Source organism: Canis aureus, chromosome 11 (assembly GCF_053574225.1).
Source record: "Canis aureus isolate CA01 chromosome 11, VMU_Caureus_v.1.0, whole genome shotgun sequence".
Lineage (NCBI taxonomy): Eukaryota > Metazoa > Chordata > Mammalia > Carnivora > Canidae > Canis > Canis aureus.
Window position 1 is genome coordinate 50,036,689 of NC_135621.1, and position 17,033 is coordinate 50,053,721.

The following is a 17,033-nucleotide window of genomic DNA, read 5'->3' on the forward strand; positions in this document are numbered from 1 at the left end:
AATTATTTTGTATTCAGCCTCAAAAGATAACCAAGGGGGCATACATGCAGAATGAGGAGTACCATTAGGATGAAGGAAATATATAAAATATAAGCAAGCCGAAAAACCCTTGGGGAAACAGAAGTCGAGAAACAGAAAATCACTTTCATCTTTTTTAGAATTTTCAAATGGGGTTGGGAAGAAAATACATTCCAAAAATGGGATTTTGAGAATAAGAATGAGTTCTTGGAAGTTAAAACTGCAGCTGATGAGATAAAATGTTCAGTAGAAGGACTAAAACATTGATGAAATCCACAAAGCGTTGAGCAGAAAGAGAAAAAATATGAGAAAAAAAAGATACAGTGGAATAATCCAATCCAATAAGAATCCTAGAAAAAAAAAGTGAAAGGGGAGAAAATTATTAAAGAAAGTACAGCTGATAATTTCCCAGGGCTGAAGAAAGACTAGTCCTAACAGGAAGGACAACTTAATGTCAGCATAACTGAAAAAGACGCAAAACTAGATGCATCTTGGCCAAATATCAACACACTAAACATAAAGAGTTGATTGTAGGGGCACCTGGGTGGCTCAGTGGTTGTGTGTCTGCCTTTAGCTCAGGTCATGATCTGGGGTCCTGGGATTGAGTCCCACATCGGGCTCCCTGCAAGGAGCCCGCTTCTCTCTCTACCTATGTCTCTGCCTCTCTGTCTCTCTGTGTCTCTCATGAATAAATAAATAAAATCTTAAAAAAAAAAAAAGAAAGTTGACTGTAAAAGGTTCTGAAACAAAGATCAGATCACCTACAAATGAACAGCAGTAAGAATGGTGTCAGACTTCTCCTCGACAACACTAGATGCCAGAAGACAATGGTGTAATGTCTTCAAATTCTGAAGGAAAGTTATTTTCAGTTTAGAATCCTAAACACACACTACCAGTCTGATGAAAGACAACACAAGGGTTTTCAGACAAATGAGCCAGAAAATTTACCTCCAGCATGCTTTTTTTTTTTTTAAAGAAATTATGTAAGGCTGCACCTCAGTAAAACTCGGATTTAAGATGGAAGAGAGAAGAAAATCTGACCTCAAACCTAGGAGAGCAGTAAAGAGAAGTCTGCAGATGACAGTTACCCAGCAACCCAGAGAGCAACCAGCCCACATCAGAGTGGGATCAACAGAGGCCTCCAAGGAAGAGAGGAAGGCAGTTCTCAGATTCAATAGCTGATCAATTTATTTTTTAATAATAAATTTATTTTTTATTGGTGTTCAATTTGCCAACATACAGAATAACACCTAGTGCTCATCCCGTCAAGTGCCCCCCTAAGTGCTCACCACCCAGTCACCCCCACCCCCCGCCCTCCTCCCCTTCCACCACCCCTAGTTCATTTCCCAGAGTTAGGAGTCTCTCATGTTCTGTCTCCCTTTCTGATATTTCCTACCCATTTCTTCTCCCTTCCCCTCTATTCCCTTTCACTATTATTTATATTCCCCAAATGAATGAGAGCATATAATGTTTGTCCTTACTTCACTCAGCATAATACCCTCCAGTTCCATCCATGTTGAAGCAAATGGCGGGTATTTGTCATTTCTAATGGCTGAGTAATATTCCATTGTATACATAAACCACATCTTCTTTATCCATTCATCTTTTGATGGACACTGAGGCTCCTTCCACAGTTTGGCTATTGTTGACATTGCTGCTAGAAACATCGGGGTGCAGGTGTCCCGGCGTTTCATTGCATCTGAATCTTTGAGGTAAATCCCCAGCAGTGCAATTGCTGGGTCGTAGGGCGGGTCTATTTTTAACTCTTTGAGGAACCTCCACACAGTTTTCCAGAGTGGCTGCACCAGTTCACATTCCCACCAACAGTGCAGGAGGGGTCCCCTTTCTCCACATCCTCTTCAACATTTGCGGTTTCCTGCCTTGTTAATTTTCCCCATTCTCACTGGTGTGAGGTGGTATCTCATTGTGGTTTTGATTTGTATTTCCCTGATGGCAAGTGATACGGAGCATTTTCTCATGTGCTTGTTGGCCGTGTCTGTGTCTTCCTCTGTGAGATTTCTGTTCATGTCTTTTGCCCATTTCATGATTGGATTGTTTGTTTCTTTGGTGTTGAGTTTAAGAAGTTCTTTATTAGGTCTTAGAAACTAGCCCTTTATCTGATACGTCATTTGCAAATATCTTCTCCCATTCTGTAGGTTGTCTTTTCGTTTTGTTGACTAACTGATCAATTTAAAATAAGAATATGAGAATAGCAAATAATGCAAGAGAAAAGGCAACTGGAAACTCTTGGGGGGAAATTGATTAAAAACAGTCAAGATCTGGGGATCCCTGAGTGGCTCAGCAGTTTAGCGCTTGCCTTCAGCCCAGGGTGTAATCCTGGAGACCTGGGATCGAGTCCCACATCAGGCTCCCTGCATGGAGCCTGCTTCTTCCTCTGCCTGTGTCTCTGCTTCTGTGTGTGTGTGTGTGTGTGTGTGCGTGCGTGCGTGCGTGTGTGTGTCTCATGAATGAACAAATAAAATCTTTAAAAAAGAAACAATGGTCAAGACCTGAATAGGAAGCAAGCTAAAAGTGACATGTTTTTAAGCTACTGTTATAAAGTGTAAGGAATGAGAATCCATTTGAGCTGGTGCCAGAAACATCCCTTGGAGAGGCTAAGGGATCATGGCACTGATTTGAAGAGCAGGATATGTAATCCTAACGTTGCAACTACTGTTAAATATAAATTCCACAATAATAACAATACATATGATCAGTTTCCCATTATGAGTCAACTTTTTTTTTTTAATATTTTATTTATTTGAGAGAGAATGAGAGAGCGTGAACAGGGGGAGAGGCAGTGGAGGAGAGAGAAGTAGATTCTCCACTGGGCAGGGAGTCTGACATAGGACTCAGTCCCAGGACCCTGGGATCACAACCTGAGCCAAAGGCAGGTGCTTAGCCCACTGAGCCACCTAGACACCCCAAGAGTCAACCTTTAGACCAAGCTTGGAAAAGCAGGTTATGTATCATAACAGAAGTAAGTTTTTAACAGCCTTATTAATGTAAAAGCATGAGTATAGTAGCAGAAGGTGAGACATGGAAAAAAGAAATACATAGAAGAAAGGATAGGATATTAATTGAAGGAGACAGCCAAGAAACACTATTGAAAGTTGATGGATCCACATATACAGGTTTAACATTTTGTTAAAATTATAAAGGCAAACAGAAAAATGGAATATAATATAAATATTAAAATTTTTCACACTCAGAATTCCATAGATACTAACAAGTTGGTAAATGAAGAAATCGAGATATAATACATTAGAAGTATAAGTATATAAATCTATACATTAGATGAGGGATCTAATGAGATAGACAAAATATAATATTATTGAATACTTTGGACATATTCATTGTTTGTCTGAAATTCAAATTTTACAAGGCATCCTATACTTTTCCTCCCTGAACTTGGCAACCCTAGATCCATCAGAAGAACTAAAAAATAAAATAGATCAAAGAGGTTGCTTCTGAGTAGTGGACTAATGATGGGAGAGGCTGAAGCATTTTTATTTTTTTATTTTTTTTATTTTTTTTATTTTTTATTTATTCATGATAGGCACACAGTGAGAGAGAGAGAGGCAGACACAGGCAGAGGGAGAAGCAGGCTCCATGCACCGGGAGCCTGACGTGGGATTCGATCCCGGATCTCCAGGATCGCACCCTGGGCCAAAGGCAGGCGCCAAACCGCTGCGCCACCCAGGGATCCCGCATTTTTAATCATAAGGGTTAGGTGCTACTGGACCTGCAACTATATGTGTATATTATTTTGGTAAGTTTCAGATGTGTTCAATGCATGTCGTAAATCAATCCCTTACTGTAAATATCTAGGAAAAGGCATGTGATTTTATTAATAGTAAATTAACATTGTCCTTGTAAAATTTGTCCCCACTGAATAAATTGTAAGCAAGTATTTAAGGAATACTGGCTTGAGATATTCATATTATAAATAGTGTAGATATTCATATTGTAAACCCATCAGACACCTGCAGGTCCTGGGTACTTGGACCAAGTATGTGCCAGATGCTATGGGTCCCTGAGCTCTAGGAGCTTGGAGTTTAGTGGAAAAGACAAGATACATATTGTATGCAGAACAGCAAGTCCTCTATGAGAGTTGGCTTCCACTCCTAGAAGCCAAATGATTTAAAAAGAAGTGGTAGGTGCTAAATGCTGCAGGGGCTCAGCTGAGGGACAAGACTAAGGTCAAGGCAGGATTGATGATGGAGGTGGGACTTAAAGGAGGAGAAGTGGGATTTGGAAAAGGAAGAGGCAGGAATTCCAGGGTCTGCTTTTAAAATCTCTGTTCTACTACTATGCGATATCACCTCACACCTATCAGAATGGCTTATATGAAAAAAACAAGAACTAACAAGTGATGGCGAAGATGTGGAGAAAAGGCAATTCTTACACACTGTTGGTAAGGATGTAAATTGGCAGAGCCACTGTGGAAAACACCGTGGTGGTTCCTCAAAAATGTTAAAAATAGAACTACCATATGATTCAGCAATTCCACTTCTGGGTATTTATCTGAAGAAAGACAAAACAGTAATTTAAAAGATACATGCATCTCTGTGTTCATTGCAGCATTATTTACAATAGCCAAGGTATGGAAGCAGTTTCAGTGTCCACTGATAGATGGATGGATAGATGGAAAAAAGATGTGATATGTACAGATATGTATATATATATACATATATACACATCCACATATACACATACATATATATATCCACACACAATGGAATATCACTAGCCATTAAAAAGAATGACATCTTGCCATTTGTGACAACGTGGATGAATCTAGAGGGTTACGTGAAATGAGTCAGGCAGAGAAAGACAAATACTATATGACCTCACTTATATGTTGAATCTAAAAAACAAAAAAACCCGAACCAATCAAAGACAGAAAACAAACTCACAAATACAGAGAATAATCTGGTGGTTACCAGAGGAGAAGGGTGTGGGAGAATGGGCAAAACAGAAGAAGAGAATTCAGAGATATATACTCTCAGTAATAAAATAAGTCACAGGGCTATAAAATACAGCATACGGACTATGATCAATAATACTGGAATAACAGATGGTATTAAGACTTATCAAGGTGAGTACATAATGTATACAAATGTTGAATTGTTATGTTGTACACCTGAAACTAATATAATATGCTAACTATTCCTTAATTAAAGAAAGAGAAAATAAGAATAAAAATTAAAAATAAAGCCTCTGTGTTAAACCACACTTTAGCAAAGGAGCAGGTGTCTTGCCCCCAGCACTTGTACTCCAAGATGCTTCCTTTTTTGTGGGCCCCCAAACCTCAAAAGGGCTACTCAGTCCATAGTTCAATGTCCAAGAAGGGAAGAATCAATGGCCAAATGATGCTAAGGAACCCCTGCTATCATCGGGTCTAGGCAACCCTGGCCGGAAGTCTCCTAGCCTTGGCAGGCTGATAGGACGGAGCAAGCCCTCAGGAAAAGTCCCTTCCTGGATCAACCAGATGCAAGGTGTTGGTCTTGTTTGGGTCCTGATCTGCAAAAGCATCTGTAAAAGTCCATTTATAAGACAAATGAGGAGATTTGAACCGTGGCTCAGCATTTGGTAATGTTAAGGAACTACTGTCAATTTTTTTATGTCATAATATAATTATGGTTATGTTTTTAAAAGAGCCTCTACCTTTTAGAAATATATTCTGAAATATTTACAGCTGAAATGATATGATATGTGGGATTTGCTTCAGAATAATCCAGTAGGGCTGGGGGGAGGATGGGGAAGGTTGAAACAATATTGACTATAAATTGATAATGGTTGAGTCTGGATCACAGGTACCTGGGAGTTCATCATACTCTTCTACTTAAGTTTATGCTTAAAATTTTCAATAAAAAAATTCCTCACTTAATATTCTTTGCTTTCTCTACAGACAAGATAACAATAGTTGAGACTTGTTTAACATGTCTGGTTTACATTTACATCAAATAGCTCCTTTGATCCCTATAATAGCCCAGTTGGACAGTTGGGAAATTTTGCTGATGAGGAAACAGAAAAAAGACAAAGGTCCACAGAGGCCTTGACATGGAGGGACGCCTGGGTGGCTTGGTGGTTGAGCATCTGCCTTGGGTTCAGGGTGTGATCCTGGGGTCCTGGGATCGAGTCCCACATTGGGCTCCCCCCAGGGAGCCTGCTTCTCCCTCTGCCTGTGTCTCTGCTGCTCTCTCTCTCTCTTTCTCTGTGTGTGTGTGTGTGTGTCTCATGAATAAATAAATAAAATCTTTAGAAGAAGAAGAAGCAGTAGCAGCCTTCACATGGAGAGAGGATTCTGTTAGCCAGGCATTTTGTAGTTCCTCCTCAGCATTCAGTCTCCTGGCACCCCATTTTTCTACTCTCCATGGAGGGAAACAACCATTGCCAAAGTCTCCAGAGATCACCCTGTGAAGGGGACCCATCCATGATGACTGAGCGCTGAGGCAGCCATTTTTCTTATTCCAGCCTTCCCCAACTTGCTTTCTCCAGACTATTTGATTGCTCCTTTCCCCCTTCTTGTTTTCCTAAGTCAATACCTTCCCTCTGCCCCTCAAGCTGGCCAATGATTTCAATGTCCTGTGTCCTCAGGACTCACTTCAGAAGATCCTCCAATGTCTGAGGAGTTGGCCTCAGAGTCCTCCCACACTGTTGGGCTCTACTCCTCCTTCCAGCCTTGCTAGTCTCTTCCTTCAACTTAGCTTGGGCCAACTCACTGACAGAAACAGCTACCTCCACGTCAGGGCCTCCCCACTGTTCATGCTTCTCTTCCTCGATCCATTTTACACTTTTACATTTGAGGAGGGTTTATTGAGCATTTACCGTATGCCAGGAACTGCGCTAAACACTTTTGTGTGTTATTTCATTTAGTCTGCCTACCGATGAGGTGGGCTTTATTATCTTAGGTTCAGAAAAGTTCAGAGCTTGGCTGGGGTGGTAGAGCCAATATTTATACTACTCAGCCTATCTCTCCAGAGAGCACCGAAAGCTGGGTGAAGTGAGTAGCAATTATGTTATGAATAGAACAACTGGGCATTAGGACATACAAGCTCTAATTTTAGCTCTGCCATAAAACAGGTGAATGGTAATGGGCAAATCATTTAACTTCTCTGAGCTTCACTTTTGTCATCTTAAAAATGTGGATTGGAGAGGTAAGGATAATACACTCTCTTATGAAGAGCTGTAGAACACAGTGATTAAGTGGGTGGACTCCAGAGCCAGGTTACAGGTTCAAATGATAGTTCTGCTATTTGGGAATCATATGACCAAATCGTCTTGTGTCTTAGTCTCCTTATCTGTGAAATGGGTATGACAGTAATAGTACCTACCTCATAGAGTTATGATGAGGACTAATTGGTACGTATCAAGTACTTAGTGTGCTGCTGGCATATAGTACCATTAGTCATCATTAATATCATTTTTATTATGAATGGTCTCTTCCATCAAAATTATATTATTTTAGGATACATTAGAACTTTTAGAACTATTTGTTGATATAGCTTGGATTTTTTGGGGTGCTTGGGTGGCTCAATCAGTTGAGTGTCCATCTCTAGGTTTTGGCTCAGGTCATGATCTCTGTATCCACTTGTTTTCCCCCTGCCACTTGTCCCTGCTGGTGCTCGCTCTCTCTAAAATAAATAAATAAATCTTTTAAAAATACATAGCCAGGATTTTTGTGTTTAGAAATTAGGAAGGAAGGGGGCACCTGGGTAGCTCAGTGGTTGAACATCTGCCTTTGGCTCAGGTCATGATCCCGGGGTCCTGGGATCGAGTCCTGCATCAGGCTCCCCTTAGGGAGCCTGCTTCTCCCTCTGCCTATGTCTCTGCTTCTCTCTCTCTCTCTGTCTCTCATGAATAAATAAATAAAATCTCTAAAAAAAAAAAAAGAAATTAGGAGGGAAGTGCTCTTTAATAAGGAGAAAAAATAGTCTCTTTTATATAGTAATTCATTTCACTTTGAAAAGCACATGCACCTGTAGTCTTAACTAGTACCTAATAACTCTGGGAAATCCGTCATGAAACTGTACATTTGAACAGTTCCTCATAGTGATCAACACATCTGAACTCATGTCAGCTCACTTTGGCCCCAACTCATTCTGTGAGGCAGACAATGCCAATCAGAGATGAGGATTTCACTCAGCTAAGGTGACTTGCTCAAGGTCACACATTAATGGGTAGTAGAACCAGCAGTGAAACTGAAAGATCCTAATCCCAAGTTAGAACCCTTTCCAGAAAGACCTCTGTATTCTGCAAAATACTTTGTGCTTATACATGTGTTGGGCCCCCATGACCCGAACCTGAATTTGGAGTGGCAAAAAGAAATCTCTGTTCTGTAACCAAGGGCATAAGCAGCCTCTGTCTAGAATGGAATCCCGGTCTCCACGTGCTGGTGAGTAGCTAGGATCACCGCTATCTCATAGAGAGTGAAAGAAGTGAGGGCCCTGGAATCAGAGAGACCCCAGTTCTCTTCCCTACTGTGGCACTTGACTAGCTTTGTGTCTGTCCTTGGGAAGATTACTTACAATTCTCTAAAAACTTCTCAATAATGGGGATGAACATAACCACCTTGTAGGGAAGCTGTCCAAATTTGTGATGACATCTGGAGGCATTGAGTAGGCGTTCGATAAATGACAATTAAAAAAAAAAGCTTTCTTTCCCCAAAAGGCCAAAAGGCCAGCATGGCTGACAGACCCAGCTTCTGGTTTCACTTCTGTTTCTCCAGGATGCTGGCTCAGAGAAAGGCAGCAGGCAAAGCAGATAGGTGACTTTAAGTCATGAAACATATATTCTCACCTTGGACACCTGCTGATTTTAATGACGAAACAGCCATCATTTAGCAAATACCAGGGCTAGTTATTAATTTAAAAACACATTCAGCCTGTGCTTACAGAAACTGCCATTTCCCCCCTTGGGAATGAGTTCTGAGTTATGTTTTTAAAATTAGCTGGCGCTTGAATTTCATTTTCCATCCAAGCTTCCCTGTTATCTATAAGGTCACAGAAACACGTAGGCCACGGACAGTCCAATCCCAGATATTAGGCTCTTGGAATTAAAAAGCGGAAATAAGTAAATAAAGAGAGAATGCCCAGGGATTTCTTTTTTTCAGAGCAGCAAGCCGGTCCCCGGTGAGCTGCAGGAGCCAGATTTCCTTCTTAAGAGGCTCTTCCTTTCCATTTTGAGGTGAAGGCTGAGGAAAAGGAGGAGGAAGAGGAGGGAAAGGGCCTATGACCTATATCTTCAAGGTCTGTCTCTTCTGCGCTCAGCGACGGGAAAGAATCAGAATGCATTCTGGAGGAAGAAGAAAAACCCCAAGTGCTGATTGTCCCTTTAAGCCATTCCAATCACAGGCTCGCGGTTAAAATAATGCTCACCTACTGCGCTTCCAACTGGGCCATCTACCTTTTTCGCTGGCGGGGTCAGGCCCAGTCAAGCCTGATGAGGCTGCGACAGGCCCGGAGAGCCCGGCTGCAGGCCGCGCTACACCTGTTTATCACCGAGTCACTTCATTTCCCTTCCCCTCCTCCCTGCTTGAAAAGGAGCATTAATTAAACCGGTAAACAAGCCGGCTCCCGTTCTAAATCAGAGCTGCAGGCAACGGAGAGATAACTTGGGCTCCGGAGAAGAGGGATTTTCAGCTAATTTATGGAATTCACCGTCACTCTCTCTCTCTCTCCCAGCAGCCAGCTCCCCGCTTAACGGGGGAAATTGAAGCAGACAGCCTTTGTCTAAACACTTCTTTTGCCCAGAATATCTTAATTTTTTTCCCTATTTGAATGTTTAATAAGGTTTGGGGTGCTCCTTCTTTTTTTAATTTGTAACGGTGCAGACGTTTGGGTGTTCTCACTTGGCTGGTGGCTGCAGGGCGCCCGTCCTCCTGGGGCGCGGAGGGAAGGAGCCGCGGTTTTTCCAGGCTGGGCTCGGACAACTAGCGAAAGAAGGAGGAGCCTGGGGTTTGGGGGAAGTTTTGGGGGGAGTTGCGGGGGTCTGAAGTCAGGGCAGCCCAGCAACGCTTTGCCCACAGGCACGCCCTCTCCAGCTTTGGGTACCCCCACCCCCACCCCAAAACGCGGTCTGTGCCCGCATCGCCCCCGGGGCCCGCCGCCCGCTTTCTCTCCCTCCCACGTCGCGGGTCTCCCCTCCCCCCCCACCCGCCTCCCCGGGCCGGGCTCCCCAGCAGCGGCCCGACCACCCCGCGCGCGCGCAGCCCCAGGGCTGGGCCGCGGCCCCTTTCGGGGCGCTGCCGCGGGCACCCCGCGCCGCCCGGACGCAGGTCTCCAAGAAGCGAGCTGTGCCCGCGTCTTGCTCCCCACCGGGAGCCGGAATGCCCCGGTCTAGGCGGGAAGCACCCTGCGATGCTCGCCTTCCTGAGTCTAGACAGTCCAGGGGAAGAGCCTCCGGGAATCTGTGCCCGCCCCCCCCCACCACCACCACCCTGCAAACCTTCCTAAGGACCCCAGGAACGCCTTGCACGTAATTTCAAGCCCGCCTGCTTTTCCGGGTGGCGTATCCAGGGATCGTGTTGACAAATTAATGGTAGAGAATTAGTTGTGCATTAAAGATTTAAATTATATTATGCGGCACATTGTCATAAAATGATATAAAACAATAGGAAAACACATGTAAATGAATTCCGGTTCCTGACACGTGCAGCAGCGGACTGACACCCGCGCGCTCGGCGGCGCGCTCCGAGCCCGGGCCCGGGGCCGGGCAGGGGCCGCGCGCCTCGGCGTGCCAAGGGTTAAGTGGCGCCGCTCGCCGCCTCCCCGGCCGCCCTCCCCTGCCTGCTGATTTTCAGGCCCACCGAGTCGCCCGAGAAAGTTTTCCATTCGACGAGGCCGGAGCATCTCGGGGGCCGAGCTCCTTAGAAAGCGGCAGGGCCCCCGAGGGCCGACTTGCTGGGCGGGGGCGGCCTGCCCGGTGCTGGACACGCTAATTACAAGGATTCCGTTTCCCGGGTCTGCAGGAATGCATTACCTGCAGCAAAGGAGGCTCGGCCTCTCGGGAAGGGCCCGAGAGGAAGCTGAATGCCCCAGTGAATTCCAGCCCCGGCCCTAGGTTTATACCCACAACCCCAGCCCATGCTGAGGGCCTAATCGCTTGGCCATTGTCAGGGCTGTTGTCCAATCAGCCCCTGAATGGCAAAACTTCACAATGCCGGGTATGAATTAGAGGGGAACAAATGTGGATGCAGACTTTTTTTGCAACAATACCTAACTGAGCCTTTCAGGCAGGACAAGGGATGCACAAAAGCTCGACGGAAATTGGAGTAACTTTTGGAGGCCCTCCTAGCTCCCGTCAATAAGCGCTAGCTCCATAATGGCGACAGGGGCCTCCTCCGTCCACCCCCCTCCTTTGCTGTGGGATGGATCAATTGTTCCCGGGGTGGGGGGGAAATTGTCATAAAAATTGGGCATTTTTGTTGTCCTTGTCTTGGAAGCAGTGGCTCTCTGTTGAACGCGGCCAAATGGATTTGTCTCTCTCTCTCTTTTTCTTAATGTGAATGGTACATGTGGTCATTATTTCGCCCACCGTAAAGTACTGACAAGATCCCCCCCCTCCCTCCCTCTGCCCACCCCCAGAAGAACAGAATAGCTTCTTGAGCTATACAAATGTCAGGTCTCTGTTTTAAAATTTAGCTTTGTTTACCCAACAGAATGGAATTCATTACTGTGTAAAAGTGGTTCCATTTTCTGATCTTTTTATTCAAAATGTTGAGAGTATCAGAAAGCTCATTTGAAGGTCACAGGTTTATGTATCTATTCTCTTAAGTGTTTTAGAAATTCATATGGAGGACACAAAAGGTGGAAAATGTGAAAACATACTGTTCATTGTTTATCCTAACCTTGCCATGGTTATTAGATAAATGAGTGTAGGGGGAAAAAATGGCATTAAAAGCCACTGTGAACTGGGATTTTTTTTTTCCCCTGAAGACTGTTAATTTTAGCCCTTGATCTGTAAAGGTCAATTTCTAATTCTTTTTACTGTGCAGTTTATATAACTTCTGCATTTGAAGTCTATAAAAAGCTTTTGCAGACTTTTCATAATGTAAGTAGCAATTTATTTCATTACGGTTTGAATTTTTTATGTAATTCCTATGGACATTTTGATGAAATTGTCAGGCTTAAAAGCTGTAGCGCTTTTCATTTGGGGGTGTGTGGACTTTTTTTTTTTTTTTTTTTTTGCTCGGATCCATTCTTGCTGGATAATTTAAAATTAGTAGATTAATCAGTTCAGTGATTTAAAAGACCACGCTTTGGTTGGAGCAAGGTCTGAGGCAAAATCATTTTATTTTATTTTTTTTATTAGTAAATGATTTAAAAGGCCTTTTCAACTAGTTATCTGAAGCCGATATTTAACTGTTACTTATTCCACTAATTTCTATCTTTTGTTAAGAGAACTTTCCAGCCTAAATCTCCTCGCTCTGTCCCATGCTAATTGCAGCTTACATTATATAAATGGCTTTGTAAAGAAAACTATAACTCCGAGCCTTGAAAGTTGGGTGTTTCTATTTGCTCAAACTTGATGCACTTGTTTGGAGAGGGTCATTGCAGGGAAAGCTGTGTAGCCTGTAAGAATGTCCTGGATAACAAGCTTAAACAGAACCTTTTGTTGTGCTTAGTATTCTCAGGACTCCAAAATGAGGCCTCCTTTTTCTAACCGCGGGCTGAAGTGGTTCATTACTGCTGTTTCCTCCGCCAGGCCAGGGCTCAGCCATTCCCACTACTGAAGGTCTGTAACTTCCTTAAAAAGGAAGAAGGAAAACATGGCCCAGAAAGGTCTTGTTAGCACTTCCTATGTGAAATTAGCAGCTTTCTAAAAGGTACAACTCCAATTACCTCACATTGTGGAGGCGAGTACAAACTCAACAATACGCACAGCCTAGCAAGTGACATTCTGTCTTTCTAGAGTTACTTCCCTAATTAGGAATGAAGAAGCTCTATTCTGCTGAGTGCATCTATTTACAGTGGCCACAATGCTTTAACTTGAGCATCCTTCTCAAAGCCCAGTGTTAAAAAACACAAGTGCTCTTTTCGCCGAGCAGGCTATGGTGAGGCGACACATTCCTAACGGTTACGCCCTCGGAAAAAAAAAAAAAAAAAAAAAAAAGTGTAGCCGCTTTGGCAGGATTGTTAACACTTCAGGATTCATTTTCCACAATAACGCCCCTGCCCAGAGAGCTCTGGGAATTACAGTGGACAATGGGGAGGCATTCTTAGGAGGGTCTAATGATGGAATAAAAAGAAAAATATTTATTGCTTTTGACAGTTCCACAAGGGGCGAAAATCCTTGTCGTGGGTAAAGTTTCCCTGGCTGTTGGAGGAAGGCAGCTCACGGGGACTCAAACAGTTCGACTTCCTTTGTTAGGAGGCTGAGTACCAGGGCCAAGCTGGGAAATTAAAGATTAAGTTCATTAAGGTAAGATAATTGTGTGGAGGCATTGTTGTTGATACAGGTGGAGCGATGGGGGCTGGGGTAGGAAGCCCATTGACGTGGAGGGCCGACCCATTAAACAGGCTTAACAGATGTGCAACACAAATATGTTTATTATTTGCCTGATGGCTGACCTGTGCTTTCGCTGTTTCATTAGTCAACAGGCCCCCACCCAAGGAGAGACCGGACGCCCCGCCGGGAAGCAGGTGGAAGAGAAGGCAACGCAGGCTCCGGAAAGGAAAGATCCAGTCCTGTGGGCCCTGCTCGCCTCCGCCTCCACCGCTCGCCGCCACGTCTAAGCTCCCTCCTGGCCTGGTCCCCACCTGAGGGGAAGAGCCAGCCCTTGCTGGACGATGCTCTCCCACCTGAGGCGTGTCTCGGGTCTCTGTTGGTGCCGAAGAGCACGTTGGATGCCCCACTACGGGAGGCATTGGACTCTGTCCTCTCTGAAATCTGGTGATTGAGCTTCCAGTCAGGGAGTTTGTCAAACGCTCTCCTTCCCCAGTTGCTTGCCTCCTCAGGAACTGACTACTTTGGAAATCTGGGCGGCCTGTCTTTCAATTCCTTCTTCTGGGGGGGGGGGGGAATCAAACAAAACCAAACACACCCTCCCTCCCCAATACACACACTCACACACACACACATCCTACTCACACAGATACACTCTCTCTGCTTTGTTATTTCAAACTGTGTTTGTCTTTGTGAGGGAGAGCTCCTCCCTGCCCCTTCCCTAACTTGGAGACCCACAGATACTTTAAAAAGAAACAAGTGGAAAGCAGTGTCCTGGACTTTCTGGTGAGCATGGGGTCCATCCCTGGCGATTTGTTTGAGAGGAGGAAGGCGGACAGGGAGGTGCCCAGAGTGTGGCCAAATGGCTGAAAAAAAGTGTCTGGTGCAAGTGTTCAAGAAAACCATTCCCACACAAGCCTCCCTGCCTTATTTCCCCCCGTGTCTTGGGCAGAAGAAGAAAGGTCTTCTTTACTTTTGGTGGGGTCAGTAGTTCCATTTCTGCTGAGGAGCTGAGAAATGCTGTCAGCCTTGGAGATGTCTTTGATAACAGAGATCCTGAAAGAGAAGCGCTTGTTTATTTGCATGATAGGGTCACTTATTATACAAAAACTCACCAGCTTTCTTTTCTTTCCCCTCCTGCCCTCCCTCCAGCCCCCCTCTGAGGAAAATAAACAGTGTCATAATGATTTTGGTAAATAGAATTCTTTCTAAAGCCACCTAATCGTGGGGAGACATTCTGAGAAGACCCTAGGATTTAGTTGAGTGTTGATGTGTGAAAAAAAAAAAAAAGAAGAAGAAGAAGAAGACTTAATTTTAGAGAGATTTTAATACACACTCGCACGCACACCCACAGCACACGGCTCGGTGAAAAGCTTTCTCCGGAGTTGAGAATAAGCGTGTTTTGAAACCTTCAGATTCCATCATGTTGTCATACTTGTTGTTATTTACTTTTATTTACTTTTTTTTCTTTTATTTACTTTTAAAGGGAAGGTTGCGGTGGAATGTTCACTTCCCTTAGGCTGCCAGGCGTCTGTACCGTGGAGTGAAACGGAGAGGCTTTTAGTTCTTTTCGTAGATTGTATCAGAGAAGTTTTTGAATAAAACATTCTCAGTGTAATGTGTTTATTGGCTCGGACAGAACGAGAAATAATTCTGAAGCGAGCAGGCAACGTGTACCAAAGTTCTCGGTGTTTTTCTCCTCTTGTGATTGTGTCAGGGTTTCTTTTTATTTATTTCTATAAAGTGTCCTTTGTCCTTGAGAATGTTGAATAGACTTCTTTCAAAAGTTATCAGAGACCGGTCTGATAAATCAGACGAGAAATTAGGAACATCTGAGTTATTTTCTAAGATGGGTTAATGAAGAGATGAGGATTTGCATTTTCTTTTAAAGACCTAATGAGCAAGCCAAACAGAGGAGGGAGGAAGGCTCGCAGGCTGTCACATTGTGATTTATCAGAAAGCAGAAGGGAAAATTTGATACAGACAAGATTCCAAGCTGTGGCTTACTCGAAATGTGTTAACTTTTTGAAAACAAGTGTGCAATCGCTGGCCTTTTACAAAAAAAGGTATAGCTTGAAAATCTAGTGCAGTGTCTTCAGCACTTAAACATTTAGCTCCATAAACGGCCCTTTGATGGAAAAGAAAACTGTTTGGTGTCTAATCAGAAAATGCTGCTTCCTAAACTACTGGAAACTTACATTTATATTTTCAGCCCTGCTGAATCGAGATTACTAAACCCCTTTAAATACTAAGAGGCTTTTTCTTTACCGCTTAAAAATAGCAGCTTGTCATCACATTGTCCTATAAGAAGGGAAGCCTCATATTTGAAATGATTTGTAAGGTTGAGGTTCTTAGAATGATCACCTTGAATTTGGAACTGTGATTAAAGTTGGTGAGAGCATGGGAGTGCAGGCGTGGGGCTACATTTCTCCATGTTCTTGGAAAATCTCTCGAATGGGGAAGAGACCCAGGGCTTCTTCACTTTGGAAGCAGGAGCTCCATCCTGCCCTTTGCAGCGTGAAGGGGGCCACCAGGACCACAAACAGGAACAGCCAGGGAGGGTCTGAAAAGGTCCTACATCCTCCCCAACAAGTCCTGAGCGCTGAAACTATTTCAGGCTATTTGCATCACAATTTCTGGAAACCGTGTTGGAACTCTTACATTTTATCTACTTAATAATGATTTTTTTTTACACTTCCTACTTGCAAAAATGTTTATGGGCTCTTTAGTACTTTATATTTGTTATGAAAATATGAGAATATACTGTGTTGAATTTTAATGAAACCTATTAGGTCGCTATTCCTTGGTCTCCATCATTATTATTATTAAGGTGGAATTCATATAATATAAAATTAACCATTTTGGAGTGTACGATTCATTGGCATTTTGTACATTCACAATATTGTATCGGAGTTTGTTTTCTTTGTTTTTTAAATCTTTTATTTATTTATTAATGAGAGACAGAGAGGCAGAGACACAGGCAGAGGGAGAAGCAGACTCTTCACAGGAAGCCCCATGTGGGACTTAATCCTGGAACCTGGGGATCACACCCTGAGCCAAAGACAGATGCTCAACCACTGAGCCACCCAGGCGTCCCTGTAGTTTGTTTTCAGTTATAATTTCTCCCAACTGTAGAAACACCAACAAGTCTTTGTTGAATAGTTATTAAATATTGATATTCACTCAACAAACGTTTCTGGAGCAAATTTTTCCAAAAGTGGTGCTAAGCTAAGCTCTGTTGTGGGTTATAAAGATGAAAAGGAACTGTCATGCCCTCGAGACATTTTTTTTTTTAAATCATTAAACATGTGCTACTTTAGTCAGGGAATACTTACTGATTTTATTAAGAAACTATTCAACCCACAGAGTTTCAGCATCCTAAAACATCAAGTTGCTGGACATTTCTCAGTATCATAAGACTACAAGAGGTTGAGATTATTTACTGTACTCTTACTCAGAGTGATGTCATTTTCTCTGACATGTTCTCAAGTTTTCAAAACTTGGAACGTTTTGTTCAGCATGTTCACTTATATGGGCGTTTACGCTGAATAGTTCTATTATTT

At 43.4% G+C, this 17,033-nt stretch overlaps 1 long non-coding RNA gene across 2 annotated transcripts; it reads left to right on the plus strand.

The window, feature by feature from the left end:
• Positions 1-8,382: 8,382 nt before the first annotated feature.
• LOC144323065 (uncharacterized) lies at positions 8,383-15,318 on the plus strand. 2 transcript variants are annotated; one of them, XR_013388612.1, is made up of 5 exons: positions 8,383-8,419; positions 9,211-9,272; positions 12,650-12,759; positions 13,297-13,446; positions 13,619-15,318. It is a non-coding gene; the product is annotated as an uncharacterized LOC144323065 (long non-coding RNA). The 2 variants fall into 2 exon arrangements; XR_013388611.1 differs by having other exon boundaries at positions 8,390-8,419; positions 9,217-9,272.
• Positions 15,319-17,033: the final 1,715 nt, after the last annotated feature.